Raw genomic sequence first — 15,829 nt, 5'->3', positions numbered from 1 at the left:
TCTTCCCAGGGCCCCGGCGGCGCCGGGAGAGGCATCCACACTAGATTCCCCTTTTCTCCGTGTCCATTAAACATCCACCCACCACCATCACCCACCCACAAACCCACCCCCCCCCCAAAAAAAACACAGCCTTAGCCAATAGCTCTCTGGGCTGAAACCTAATATCCTGGTTTTGGCAACTCGGTGTTTAATTTGCTCCTCTTTCTTTTCTGTCTGGCTGGAGATCTATCTCCAGCTCTCCTCCTCTCCACCCCCCCCTTCTCCTTCCCTCACTTCTCCCCTCCCCGAAGGAAAAAAGAGGCAGAGGAAGGAGGTTGTGTTTTTTTTTTTTTTCTCCTTGAAATTTTTATCACAAAATTATAATACACTCAAAGGGAAACTCACCGTCATGAAAAAGCAGTGCCTTGTCAACGGGGTTTCTGCGCCATCGCACCAGGGGCGGCGGCGGCGGCGGCGGCGGCGGCGGGCGCGGGGCGCGGGGCGCGGGCGCGGGAGCTCCAGGCCGAGCGGCGCCGGCCACACGCGCTCCGCTCTCTCTCTCGCTCACCCCCGCGCCGGGCGGCGGGCGCCCGCTCCCCGCGCCCGCCCGGCCTTCATGCTCTGCGCCCGGGCAAACGGCTCGCCTGCTCGTCTACCTCAAACTTCGGTCTTGCCTAGTTTTAAAAAAAAAAAAAAAAAAAAAAAAAAAAGGAGCAGCAGAAAGATTAGGATTTCTTTAATTAAAATTAAAAAAAAATTTTTTTTCAAAAGAAGACCAAGCTCATGGCGTGTTGATTTCTGTTTCTTTTGAGAAAAAAAAAATGGGAGTAGGGGGACTTTGAAATGTACTGGGGTCGATTCAAGAAACAGGTTTGTTTGTGTATCCACCCTCCCCCATCTACAAGATGTGAGTTGATTCTCCTTAGGGGCCCTGTACACACACACACACACACACACACACACACACCAGTTTTAGCTTAAATTGGAGGAGGGATAAGCAAAAAATGGTTGAGAAACTCCAAATAGAACCATAAGAAATTTTTTTGCATATTTATTTAAAAACTAACGCATCCATTGACTTTAACTTGGCAGATACTGGGTTAGCCTTAAGTTTCTCATGTGCTACTACTAAACTTTACAATATCCCTTTCCACTCCGAAATGCTGTGCAATCTTATCTGTGAAATCTTAAGATTAAAAGGGAAAATAAAACTAATGACTAAGGAGAGACGCTAAGTATTCCCTGGCCTTCTCTATTTAGACTATCGTTTGTAGTCATGTTTGTGGGGTTTGCATTAAATAACTTCCATTCTTAAAAACGAAGCTACAAAACCCTTTAGCACCCTTTGGTCCAACCATAATTACCACCTGTTTTAAATTTCAAATTGTTGACACTTCTTAAACCGCCTAGTAGTACGCAAAACATAAGTGTTCATTACCAGAGTTCTGTGTAGCCTAACCACTAATGCCCAAATGCCCACGAAATATAGCAAGGGGTGGGGGGCCTGTTGTCACTTGTTTTAAACAAATAACAGAAATAGGCAACATGTGAGTTGTACAAGAATGTAATTCAGGTTTTAAGATACAGATTTAAGCCTTAATTTTTTTTCCTGATATTATTTAAAGTTAGCTGATGAGGTCTTTTTTGTTGATAAACATATATCGGGTGAGTTCTAAATAAAATTATCCCCAGATCTAAGTTCCTTTTTTTTTTTTTTTTTTGGTTCTTTTTTTCGGAGCTGGGGACCGAACCCCGGGCCTTGCGCTTCCTAGGTAAGCGCTCTACCACTGAGCTAAATCCCCAGCCCCCAGATTTAAGTTCTTTAAAATACTGTTTGGATTCTATATCCTTTCCTAGGAATCAAAACCAAAGCTTCAGGGCAAAGGTGGAGGTGATATCCAGTGAGTGGTAGAGCGTAAGCACGTTCTGCCTGTGGGACATCCTGGCTCCAGCCCCAGCACATGCACAAGTGCTTTATGCACCTTGCTTACTTATGTGAGCATAACATCACACTACAGTTTGTCAAAGCTGCTACGGTATGCTGCTTCATTCAACTTCTTTTTCAAAAGCAAACCACCTCACGTTTCAGTGACTGGCACTCCATCATTCTACATAATGTGGGCTTGGTATTTAGACCTGATGATAGATAGATACATAGTATCTATCATTGAGGGTTTTTTCTTAGAAGCCTTGTATGTATGTATGTATGTATGTATGTATGTATGTATGTATGTAGTTAACTAATTAATTTGCTTTGAATTCAGCAAATGCTTCCCTGGACCTTGCATATATTAGCATTTCTTTACACTTGATGGTTGGATCAACCAGTTTTCTAATTGGCTTGAGAACCTTTAAAACATGTTTTAAAGTGCCTTTGGATTGGTAGGAATTTAATTAGAATGCCCATGAAGTGTGCGTTGCGATCTGGGCAGAGTAAGCGGTACAGCTGGTGTTCCAGGTTGCCAATGAAACATTAATGGGTTTCAGGAAGATAGCCTTCCTCATTGGCCAAAATCCCAAGCAAACCAGAAGTCTCGCTTTAAATCTGACCTACCACTGCCCAGATTTGATCATTGGACAATGTGTGTGTATATTCCATGTAAACATTTTGCACCTCATAAATATGTATTATATAAAAAAAAGCTATTACATAGCTTTCGAGAACAAAATTAATTTTTAAAAAGATGACCTAGGGCACTGCAGCCTTTTTAGTGTAAGAACAGTGGTGTGTGCTGAGTGGGTACTCGAGGCACTTTGCTATCATTCCCGTCATCTGTCTGTCCAGGTCATCTGTCTGTCCCAGTCACCTGTCTGTCTCAGTCACCTGTCTGTCCCGAAAACTTGCCCTGGAATCTAAGGAACCTAAGTTTTAATGACTCTGGCTTTGCAGATCGGCTCTCAGCACTTTCACGGATTTGTATGAAGTCACTAACCTACTAAGGACTGACGGGAGAAGCCCCACCTGCTGGTTCCAGAACTTACCCCTCTCTCAGGTCTGACAAGTATCTTGGAAAAGTGTAGCCTTGCCGTGTCGATGTCATACCAGTCCAGGGGAGAGGCACAGGCTGAGGGGCAACCCTTAATTAGTCCAGACCTACTCAGAGATGGCCAGTTGTCAAATCTAATTTAAGTCTGGGGGAGGGGTTTGCAAAATACTGGGACAGCAGAGGGGTGGGCCTCAGCCTCCAGACATGCTTACATTTGTAGGCATGCCCTAATTCTGTGGACTCACGGGACTAGAACAGCAGTTTAAACAGGGAACATGCTTAAATTTGCTTGTAACATTTCAAACTCTGTTGTAAGGGTTTTGGAATCTAAGTTAAAACTAAGAAACTTTTTAAGAGGACGTGTTTTTCCTCCAAAGAGGACCATTCTTTTTCTTAAAAAAAAAAAAAAGAAACAACATTGTTTCATTTTCTATATACAGGAGTTTTGTTTGCATGCTTGTCTAGACCACGTGAGAGCCTCAAGCTCATGGAAGCCACAAGAACTGCAGGGACAGATGGCTGTGAGCCTCCATGACAATGCCGGGAGTCAAACCGGCTCCCTCTGCAAGAGCAGCTGGTGCCTTTACCCCCCAAGCCATCTCCCCATCCCAGGACTCTTTTTTGGGTTTTTTTTTTTTTTTTTTTTTTGTTTTGTTTTTTTTAAAGACAGGGTAGACCAGGCTGGCCTCGAACTCACAGGGATCCACCTGCCTCTGTCTCCTAAGTGCTGGGATCAAAGGCGTGCGCCACCACCGCTTGGCTCAATTCTTCAACTTTATGAGAGATTTTCTCATTATTTTATAAGGAACAACAAGGGAGTTAATGCCTAAGCCAAGATTCTCTTAAACTAAATTCTCTGGAAGTCTCTAGACCACCCACTGCCTGTCACCTGGACCATTCTCAAAATGGCTGTCCTACATGTAAATGAGCGTGACTGTACACGCAACGACTTGATCTACAAGTATTCCTTTCTGCGCAAGAGACCGAGAACAAGGAAAGTCAGACACGCATTTTGAAACAAACAAACAAACAAAAATGATTGTTTCCAAATGTTCTAGGATGTGCTTGGACCTTCAAATAAATAGGGCCCAAGTTCACATAACTTAAGAGTGAATGTGGGGTGGAGGAGACAGCTCAGCCCAGTACAATCCCCACCACTAGGGCAATAGAGAACATGAACCCTAACTCGGTTGGACTTTCTTAGAAGAGATGCAGGCCAGAGAGATGGCTCGGCTGGTAGCTGTGTCAGCCACAGAGTCTCGGAACCTAAATTAGATTTCTGGGACCCACATGGTGGAGGTCAAAAACCGGAAATGACTCTGACTTCACACAAGTATCACGGCATGCTAACACACATGCGCGCACACACACACACACACACACACACACACACACACACTCACTCACAAATAAATAAATAATAAATAAAACAGAATTTAAAAAGCAAGATTCGGTGGTACAGGAGGTAGCTTTGTGCGTGTGTGCACACCAGCCAGAGGAACCCACTGTGGAGGTAACAGGAGAGCCATCAAATGAGGTAGCAATGTGCGAGACACGTTCTACATTCTCAGGTGGGCAGCTGGCTGAGTGGGCAGACACTCGCCATCATCCTTGCTGACATGACCTCCCATAGTGGAGGGAGAGAGCTGACTCCCACAAGCTGTCCTGTGGCCTTCACAAGTGTTCGTGGTACGTATGTACATACAATGTGCACACAGAAACACTAAAAGAATGTGACAAAACAAAATTATTCTAACTCTCACCGTCTATCCATGACGTTTTTATCTTTATATCTTTGCTTCTACATAATCTAGAGCTCTGGGATCAGTCTACGTGGGTTCAAATTCCACCTGTGTCACTCCCAAGGTGGTGGCACTCCCCCGTTGGAGCCTCAACTCTCTCATCTATAAAATGAGGCTAATTATAGTATTCACCTCTGAGAGTTATTTTAAGGCATTGGGAACTAGTGCACGGAGGACGTTTTAGCAGGGCACTAAGAACCAGATGAGCTTGTGGACTCTTCCAGAGTGAGCAGCCAGTGGTAGCCTTCTGTGTGACTTGGGTGTACTATATTTGTTTGAAACAGGATCTCATTGTGCATCCATTGCTCTCCTAGGACCCTCTATGAAGACCAGGCTGGGCTCTTGACCTATAAGATCTGTTTGCCTCTGCCTCCTGAGTGCCCAGATTAAGTATATGGGCCACCATAAAGGCCACTGTGACTTTTTATACATGTGACTTTAAGGGGGACATGGGACAGGGATTGAAACAGGCTCTCTCCGTGTAGCTCAGGTTGGCACATAACTTGCTCTATAAACCAGGTTAGCCTGGAACTTATAGAGTCCTGCCTGTCTCTGCCTCCAGAATGCTCGTATTAAAGGTATATGCCACCTCGGCCTACCTTTTTGACATCTTAGTGTGTGTGTGTGTGTGTGTGTGTGTGTGTGTGTGTGTGCGCGCGCCCACGCAGGCACACACCACTCAGGTCAGTAAGCTTGGCAGCAAGCCCTTTACCCGCTGAGCTGGCTGGTCAATCCTTTAGCCTGCCTTTTAAATGTCTCTCCGTTTCCTGTTTGTAAAAAAGGGGGCAAGCAATACATGTGTCTGAGGTTGGTGTGTGAGCTAAGGGACACTCGTGACAGGAAACCCCTTGCTCGGTGCCAGGTAAACAGTGGACATTCAACAAAAGTTGCCATTATTCTTGTGACTCCTCCTGCTAAAAGTAATGTGTACGTGGAGAGACAGCTCAGCAGTTAAGAGAGCTTGCTGTTCTTAGGACCAGAGTTTGATTCTAGTACCCAGAGTAGGTGGCCTACAACCACCTGTAATGGAACCGTAGGAGAGCTGGTTCTGGCCCCCCACAGACACCCACCCATACAAACACACACAAAGAAAATTAAAATACATCTTTTAAAAGGGGAGGGGGAGGTTGGCTGGGCAGAGTGGTACAGGTCTTTAATCCTAGCGCTCAGGAGGCAGAGGCAAGTTGATCTCTTTGAATTCAAGGCCAGCCTGGTCTACGAAGAGAGCTCCAAGCCAGCCAGAGGACTGCATAGTAACACGGCCCCAAGTGTAGAGGCACTCAGGGGGCTGAGTGAGGCAGGAGGCTTACAAGTTGGTGGCTAGCCAGTGTAATAGAAACACAGTGAGGCCTTATTTCAATAAAGTAATAAGTGACTGAATAATTAAATGAATGAAAAGGACAACTACAGTGAAAGGTTTGTGGTGTGGCTAAGTGACAGCCACCCACTCAGCAAGCTGGAGGTCCAGGGTCCAATTCCCAGACCCCTCCCCTCAAAAGAAAGCCTGAAATTGGCTTCAAAGGGATAGCTACCCAATGTATTGGACCGATGCCACTGCTCTCACTATCTTGTCTACACTGTTACTTTGTTTGACAGTGGCTATGAACACTTTAGAACACCCCTCTTGATGCCAAGGCTATTTAAGTCATGACGTGGTTTCCGGGCTGGTCATTTTCCTTGACAGACTTTTTAAAAACTCTGAAGTCCTACAAGCTTCTAGCCCCGAGACAAGGAGTTGATACAACACCTCCGAGATGTTTGTTTTCAGAGGCAGCCAGCACTCCCACTGGCCGCCAGTCTCACACACCCAGCCTGTTTCCCCACAGGGAACAAGTGGAGGAGGACAGCCACTGGGTTAGGAGGTATCAGTCTTGGCTGGAAGACAGCTAGGGGGCTGGGCTGGGACACCTCCCTGTGCTCAGGGGGCCCCCAGTGCCCTACCTGTCTTAGGCAGATCCTTCCACTCCAGGCACCCAGAAGGACGGGGGATGGTACAAGGCAAGAAGTCAGTCACGTGATCATCCAGGCAGTAGACTGCTGTTTTGGAGGGGGAAAAAAAAAAAGTCATTTTCAGCCAGGTTTGGTGGCACACAAATGAAATCCTTGCACTCGGGACATTAGGAGCTAGGGGCAGAAAGCCACACAGTGAGCCCAGCTCTCTGGAAAGTTCGAGGACGGCCTGGGCTGCACATGCCAAGGAACTTGCTTCATCATTGCGCTCTCCTGAAAATGAACTTAGTAAGCTGACGAAGATGAGTGTGCCCGTGATCCTAGAGGTGGAGGCGGCGAGAGGCTGCTGCAAGCCTGAGACAAGCCCGGGCCCACTGCAAGACCCTAGCTCAAAATCTAAAACAAGGGGCTGGAGAGATGGCTCAGAGGTTAAGATCAAAGGATCTAGCTTCTTTTTCCAGAACCATCGTGGCAGCTCACAACGGCATCTAACTCTAGCTCCAGAGGGTCTAATACCCTCCTCTGGCCTCTACAAGCACCAGGCACATATCTGGCATATACGAACATAAATATACAAAACACAATATAAAATGGAAAAAAAAAACCAAAAAAGCAAAAAACGTGTACTAAGCCAGTCAGATGTGCTCAGCTCAGCGCTTGGGAGTCTAAGGCCGGAGGATCTCTGACCAGCCTGGTCTACAGAGTGAGTTCCGGGCCAGCCAGGGCTACATAGTGAGACCCCATCTCAAAACAGAACAAATAAGGGGTTGGGGATTTAGCTCAGTGGTAGAGCGCTTGCCTAGCAAGCGCAAGGCCCTGGGTTCGGTCCCCAGCTCCGAAAAAAAGAAAAAAAAAAAACAGAACAAATAAGAAAACACAAAATAAACAAGACGTCTGAAGAAGGGGTTGATGTAATGGTCACTTATTAATGAGATGGGGGAGAGAGAGAAGCAGGTATTAAGCAGGCCTCTAAGATGTATTCTCCACACTCACGGAACACTGAGGAGGGCAGGAGAGACGGCTCAGTCAGTAAAGACACTGCTGCACAAACATGAGGACCTGAGTTCAGCCCCAGAAGCCATGATAAAGAGCCGGGTGTTGATGGCAGGAGCTTGTAGCCCTAGCACTAGGGAGGCAGGAAGGGAAGGCCAGAGGGCAGCGAGGAGGGCCTCTCTGATGAGTTCCAGGCCAGAGAGAGCCTGACTCCAAAACAAGGTAGGTAACTTCTGACAAATGACACCCCAGGTTGTCCTGCCTCCACAGGCACATGCACACACACGTGTGCACACACATGTGAACATACACACACACACACACACACACACACACAAAGTAAAAAGAGGGAAAGCAAGGAGAAGGGACACTGTGGGACTGACATCTGGGACCATTCTGGTCATTCAAGGGCCACATGGTTTAAAGGCGCATGGTTCTTGGAACACCAAAGGGTTAACCAGGTGTCGACGGAGGACGCCCTGTGCAAAGGTACAAACACTCACTCTCACGTTGCACGCACCATGTTCGCACGTTGACTGGTGATGAATCACACCAGTCAAATACCAGTTGGGTACAAGAGTCATCTCCTTGTGAGTTAACATGAGTCATATCTGACACAACCAGGAGGTTGTTCAGAAACTGAGAGTCAAGAGCGAGGGGCACGGGTGTTCAGGAGGAACAGAACACAAGGGCCTGGCATGGAAGCCTTATGAGTTCATCTTACCCACAGAAAGCAGGACGCACGGAGAGTCACGTGACCATTTCTTCTAACTGTTCTTTCTAGTCTCCACATTTGTGACTCAAACCTTTCCCCTCAGCCACGCCCTGGACACTGTAGAGTTCTGCTTCCTCATTCTTTCCTTCAAAGCACAGAGCCCACACATGAGCCTCCCCTAAAGCCAGCCCTTCTCCTCCACAGACATTCAGGCTTCATCTCTTGCTTGGCCCCCCATCAATCTCCTCCAGATGCAGAGGCATCTCTCTAAAGCAGAAATGCACCCCAGCTCCATCTGCACCTCACTGACTGGGGAGTTGCTCAAAACACAAGCTCCCCAGCTGGGGCAACGCTCAGTACAGGCCCATGCTGGGCCTCAACCCTGGCCACTCTGTAATGAACTAAGATACAGACCCCTAAACCGAAGGCCCGGAGCTTAGGCTCCTGCCTGTAACCTCATCTTTAACTATATGCAAAGTCTTGGGTCAGCCTGGGCTGTGTCTCAAACAAAAGCTGGAATCTAGGGACGTGGCTCAGTGGTTACAGCACTGCCGGAATCTAGGGACGTGGCTCAGTGGTTACAGCACTGCCGGTGTAGGGGACCTGAGCTCACATCAGGGGACTCACAAACATCTGCAACTCCAGCTTGAGCGTAACTGACGCCACCTCTAGCCTCCTCCTCACCTGCATTCACTTGCACATATAGCCATGTGTGGACACGTATGGCTACGCATAATTAAAGATAATAAGATAAAATTTGGAAACGGGCTGTGGGCGTGGCTCTCACTAGAGTTCTGGCCTTGCCTAGGGTCCCGAGCTCCCCCTCCATCGAGCATGGTGGCTCATAGCCGTAATCCTAGCATTTTGGAAGGTGAAGCCAGGAGGATCAGGAGTGCCAGGTCATCCTTAACACAGTGAGTTTCAGGCCAGCCTGGGCTACATGAGCCTGTAGCTAAATTGTAATGGGAAAAAAACTCGAAACAAAGAACAAACAACAACAAAAAACAGATTGTCTTACGGAAATCACGTCAGAGGACACAACTGGGAAGGACCAAGGTTTGGCTCGGACTTTCTTATCTTACTACAGATTGAACCCAGAACCTCATGAAGGTTACTTATTCTCTACCACTGAGCTACGTCCCCAGCCCAGGAACCAACTGTTCCTTATCTCCTCCAGCTTCCCTGGATACAGACATCATCGTCATCGTCATCGTAATGGTCAACGTCAACGTCATTGTCATTTTATTTATTTTGTGTTTTTCAGGGGGCATGTGTGTGGGGGTCAGAGGACAACTTTTGGGAATCAGTTCTCTCCTATAACCACATGAAGCCCAGGGATCAAACTCCGGTCTCTCCCCACAGAGCCCTCTGCTCAGCAAGCCTCTCCTATGCCCCACACTCTGACTGTGGTGACTCCTAGCCCTGGGACAACAAACGATTTGCCTAGACCCCTCCCTTCGTCCTTATTCTGAGGCAATCTACCACAGTCAAAGTCACTTCTCAAAACGCCACCTTGCCTTCTGTGTCCACAACAGCAGCTTTCAGACTCTGACTGAGACCCAGTCTCAAGACCTGTGTTTCACATTAGAATGCCATGGGAATGGAGATTTTTTTCAAAAAAGGCCTCCAAGCTTATTGAAAGAATGTCTGAGCCAGGCGTGGCGACACACACCTGTAATCCCAGCATTCTGGGGCAGAGGCAGGCAGACCTCTGAGTTTGAGGGCAGCCTGGTCTACAAATCAAGTTGCAGGACAGCCAGGGCTACGGAGAGAAACCCTGTCTCGAAAGACAAAAATGCGACCAACTAACACACAGAATGACGAAAATCAGCAAATGACTTTTCTGCGCACATCTGACAGGCACATACCATGGCTACGGCAATAATCCATTACACCTGTCTACACAGTTCCCCAGGATCTGCCCCATAATCAAGTGTACACAGCCCTTACACACTACTGACAACTCCAGGAGGGAGACTCTGAAGAAAGATTCTTTAACTGTTTCCACTTACATGAAGTATGTGTGCATGTGTGTTTAGGAGTGTATGAATGTATGTATGAGTTTATTTTTTCCTGGTTACAGTTCACAGCATACTGAGGTTCCCAATCGCTTGGGAATTATGTTAGATTAGGCCCTAAAGTTAACAGTAACTTTTATTAATTAATTAATTAAATGTACACGAGTACACTGTAACTATCTTCAGACACATGAGGGCATCGGATCCCATTACAATGGTTGGGAGTCACCATGTGGTTGCTGGGAATTGAACCAGGGTCCTCTGCAGGAACAGCACTGAGCCATCTCTCCAGCCCATTAAGCACAGTTTCACCAAGGTGTAAATCCTTCTCCACTTTAAAAGTAAAAACCACACACAAAACCAACCAGAAAGCATCTTCTCAGGTTGCTAGCTTGCCAAGATATCACAAATGTGGGCAAGCAAATCTCTCGCTCAGATACTCAGAAGCAATACTCACAAACCTCAAAACCTCCTTCCTGCCACTTCAGAAAGGAAACCCCCTTGGGTGGGTGCAGCCAAGGCCTCTCTACTGTGGTGACGGTAGATCCACTGTCACTATGCTGTCCCCATCGCCACAGACAAATAAGAAAAGTGGAGAAAGTAAAGAAGAAACAAGAGCAGTCCATACGGACAGCAGCAGTGAAGCTTGCGGACAAGTACCTGGGATGTATGGATGGATGGACGGACGGACAGATGGGTAGCTGGGTGGGAGGATGGATGGGTGGGTGGATGGGTGTGGTCTCAGGGAGGGAGGGAACCCTGTATCAAAAAGAGAGAGAGAGAGAGAGAGAGAGAGAGAGAGAGAGAGAGAGAGAGAGAGAGAGAGAAGTTGGAGAGCAACTGAAGAACACACACCAGATGTTGACCTCTGGACACAGGCACACAAGAGCACACAAAACTAAAGGTCAAAGCCACCATTTCAGAGCAGAGGTAAGCACAGCCGGGGAGAGGCAGATTCCCACTGAGGGAGGGGAAGAGACTGCGAGGTGATGGGCTAGGCTCTCAGAGGCCTGCCTGCCCCAAAACGTCCTTTACCCCTGTGCATCCGACCCACTCTGAGCCCCCGCTCTGCTTGCTTATCATCATTTATTTTTATCTCACAAGCATCTGGCCTGCATCTAGGCATGTGTGCCTCGTGTATGCTCGGCACTGGAGGAGACCAGAGAGTGTCAGGTCCTCTGGAACTGGAGTTACAACCCAGTGAGCCCCCATGTGGGTGCTGGGAATCGAACCTAGGTTCTCCACAAGAGCAGCCAGTGCTCTTAACTGCTGGGCCGCCGTCCCTCATGCCTTGCCTTACTTTTAGGTTTTTTTCTTGGTCACTCTTCAGAACTTATTAGTGGCCTGATTATATTTTTTAAAAGATTTATTCATTTATTATGTATACAGCGGTCTGCCTGCATGTACACCTGCAGGCCAGCAGAGGGCCTCAGCTCTCACTACAGATGGCTGTGAGCCACCATGTGGTTGCTGGGATTTGAACTCAGGACCTCTAGAAGGACAGACAGTGCTCTTAACCTCTGAGCCATCTCTCCAGCCCTTGCCTTACTTTTTTTTTTTTCTTTTTTCTTTCTTTCGGAGCTGGGGACCAAACTCAGGGCCTTGTGCTTGCTAGGCAAGCACTCTACCACTGAGCTAAATCCCCAACCCCTTGCCTTACTTTTTAAAAATACTTTTTAAAAATATACTTTTTTTATATTTTACTCTTCGATGACAATAGGGTCTCACTATACAGCCCAGGCTGGTCTTGAACTTGTAGCAATCCTCCTGCCTCCACTTCCCAAGCACTGGAATTGCAGGCTTGCACTATCGCACACAGCAAATTCTAGTTTTAATAACGGAAGTTTGACAGATAGCCTCTCTCCAGGGCAGGGCAAAGCAGCAGGCTCCCGCTGTGGCCAGTCAGTCTCTGCGGGGGAGTTTAACAGCTCGCTGGAGACTAGCTTTATTTGTAGGTCTGTGGAAACGCCGTGGATTGAGTAAAAAGCCCTTCTGGACCACACAACTCCTTTTGTACCTTAAATCCTTGTCCTGAGCAATCCTTTGGTTGGTTTCAACACCAGGCACAGACATTGGGTAAGTATGTGCCTACTTTATAAATTCAGACTGGCTGGGCACGGTGGCACAAGCCTTTGATCCCAGAGCTGGGAGTTCAAGTCCAACCTGGTCCACAAAGTGATTTCCAGTACACCCAGGACTGTTATAAGGAGGAACCTTCTCTTGAAAAACCGAAAACCAAACCAAACAAACATAAAAATAAAATACCTGGGGTTGGGGATTTGGCTCAGTGGTAGAGCGCTTGCCTAGGAAGTGCAAGGTCCTGGGTTCGGTCCCCAGCCCCGAAAAAAAAGAGAAAAAAAAATACCTAACGGATTCACACTTTGGCCTCGGAGCACAAATCATTCTTGGGTGATCTCCATCTCCTTCCCACTGCTTCTGTTTGGCCCCATTGGCTTTTCCAGGGAACCACTGCAACGGCCTTAACACTGCCCTCCCAGTTCCAACCCATTCTCTTCACCTTCCCATCCTGAACGACCCAGATGCCAGGAGTTCTGATGTTCTCCAGAAACCCCAGGATGCCTGCCAGTCAGTTCTGTTCCTGTCCCCCCTTTCCGGGGACACTCATTTCCTCTGGCTCCTGTCCTTACCCTCGCTCCTCTCTCCTTTGTACTTCCAAACAACTTCCTTTCCCTTGATAACACACACCACATCGAGTGACTCATAGTCACTCTGGAGCCTGGACTCCGAGGCTCCAAGAGACGAGGACCAGGCTTTGTCTATTTTTATACCTCCCCATCTCCCCTGGGCAGCTGTGGCATCCTGCATCAGGACACTAAGTGACCACTTCTTGAGTCTCTGTTGTGTCAAGGCACCTGGCTGCTGCTGGAGGTAGCAGATGCTTCACAAAGGCTAGTGACTTGTCCCCACCAACAGTGTTCTCCAGACTTAGGACGTTCAGCCAAGACGTCCTCCTCAGCATGGCTGTGTGGAACTGAGACAGCCGTTAGGCTCCTGGGTAGTGGTAGTTGTTTTTATCCCTTCCCTCATGGGAAGGACAATGGTTGAAGTAGAGAGAAGAGAGGGTTGCCACCAGACCTATAGACTTGAGCTTGATCCCTGGAACCCGGAAAGTAAGAGACAATAAGAGGCTTCCACAGTAGCTCTCACAAGCTTGCTCTGACGTGTATACCCACACGCATACAGAAAACACACAGATGACTGCTTTTAACAGAGTCACGTCTTATATCCCAACTAACATGCTTCTCTTTTTTTCCTCATATAATTGCTTTAAAAACAAATAAAACAAACAAGCAAAAAAAAAAAAAAAAAAAAAAAAGGAGGGGGCTGAAGAGATGGCTCAGTGGTTAAGAGCACTGGCTGTTCTTCCAGAGGTCCTGAGTTCAAATCCCAGCAACCACATGGTGGCTCACAACCATCTGTAATGAGATCCAATGCCCTCTTCTGGTGTGTCTTAAGACAGCTACAATGTACTTATATGTAATAAATAAATAAATCTTAAAAAAAAAAAAAGAGGGTCTCTGTAAGCTCAGGCTGGTCTCAAACTCTAAATCCTCCTGCCTCAGCCTCCAAAATACTGGAATTACAGGCGTGACCCACCACCCGGCCTCCTGTAGGTGGGAAGGAGAGATAATTCTGAGTGTTCCTCAGGCACCATGCACCTTGGTTATTTTGTAACTGTACAGGTGTGTGTGTGTGTGTGTGTGTGTGTGTGTGTGTGTGTGTGTGTGGACTTGCTTGAACATGTATGCTTGTCCTCACGCGTGCTCCACTGTGTCTGTAAGTATTCAAACGTGTGGAGGCCAGAGGACATGTTCAAGTGTTCTTTCTTACCGGCTCTCTACCTTGTTCTTTGAGATGGGATTTCCCGCAGGAGGGGACTCAGCGGGTAGGCTAGGCTGGCCAGCCAGCAAGGTCTAGGAATCCTCTAGCCATGCCTTCGCAGAGGTGGGACTGTAAGTGTGGACTACCATGTCCAGCCTTTTCTTAAATGTTGGTTCTAGAAGTCGAACTCACATCTCGATGCTTGCAATAGCAAACGCTCTGCTGACTAAGCTCTCCTAACTCCAACACACACTTATGAATAAATAAATGTGATAGCAATTTTAAAGCACGGGGCTGGAGAGACGGCTCAGTGGTTAAGAGCACTGACTGCTCTTCCAGAGGTCCAGAGTTCAATTCCCACCAACCACATGGGGGCTCACAACCGTCTGTAATGAGATCTGGTGCCCTCTTCTGGCCTGCAGATGTACACACAGGCAGAATGCTGTATGCTTAATAAATCAAAATAAAGATTTTTATAAAAAAAAGATTTAAACACAAAAAGGAAGCTATGACGGCTGTTGTTTGCAACCTGACTACACATGGAATTAACTAAAACCTGAGAAGCTAGGCACACCTGTGAAGGTTTTTTCTTTTTTTAAAGAATTATTAAAATTTATTTATTTATTTTATGTGAGCGTGCTATCTGCATATACACCCGCATGCCAAAAGAAGGCATCAGATCCCATTACAGATGGTTGTGAGCCACCATGTGGTTGCTGGGAATTGAACTCAGGACCTCTGGAAGAGCGGTCAGTGCTCTTAACCGCTGAGCTGTCTCTCCAACTCCCAGGGGATTTTTTTTCTTAATTAAATCATTTGAGGTGGGAAGATACATTTTTTTTTTTTTTGGTTCTTTTTTTCGGAGCTGGGGACCGAACCCAGGGCCTTGCGCTTCCTAGGTAAGCGCTCTACCACTGAGCTAAATCCCCAGTCCCGGAAGATACATTTTTAATCCAGATATTTTGAGGTGAGAAGAGTCGCCCTCGATCTGCGCCACACCTTCTGCAGGCGGCCACTTTAAGGACATGGAGAAGGAAGCTCTCTCTCTGCCTGCTTGTTCTCCCTAGCAAGTCCATTGCTTTAGTCGTTACAGCCTAAATGTTCAGGATTCCGGCTATACTGACCAACTGAGACAAGCACCTTTGTGGACTGAATAGCTACTGGATTTTTGGACCTTCCATTCATAGGCAGTCAGCATTGCAATAAATCTCTCCTCCCTCCCTCCTCTCTCTACATACATACATACATACATACATACATACATACATACATATATATATATGCTTCCCATGGAGGAGTCGCTGACAGAGTTATGCCTCAGAATTCTAGGAAGGGTATCAGGCTCCTAGAAATGTGCTCCATGTGTTCTCTCCAAGCAGCCGTCCCTTACGACATTTGGTTTTGCCTCCTTTTCACTGAACCATTTATTCACTGTGTGTGCATGTGCGTGCCTTCGTGTGCTGTGGAGGTCAGGGGGCAACTGTCAGGAACCAGTTCTAGCTCTCACCTTTCTCTGTGTGGCTCTAAGGACTGACCTCATGT

General features: G+C 47.2%; 1 protein-coding gene across 4 annotated transcripts in view; it reads right to left on the bottom strand.

Annotated features, from left to right (window-relative positions):
• Window positions 1-15,829, bottom strand: part of Bicral (BICRA like chromatin remodeling complex associated protein) — an 84,898-nt gene that overhangs the window by 56,218 nt on the left and 12,851 nt on the right. For 2 of the 4 annotated variants that reach the window (NM_001437649.1, XM_087565090.1), the window contains 2 exon segments: window positions 385-653; window positions 6,710-6,805. The gene's annotated coding sequence lies outside the window, so the exon portion shown is untranslated. 4 annotated transcript variants of the gene reach the window in all.

The sequence above is a fragment of the Rattus norvegicus genome, chromosome 9 (assembly GCF_021556685.1).
Source record: "Rattus norvegicus strain SHRSP/BbbUtx chromosome 9, alternate assembly SHRSP_T2T, whole genome shotgun sequence".
NCBI classification, from domain to species: domain Eukaryota; kingdom Metazoa; phylum Chordata; class Mammalia; order Rodentia; family Muridae; genus Rattus; species Rattus norvegicus.
This window is presented reverse-complemented; position numbering and strand designations above follow the sequence as displayed.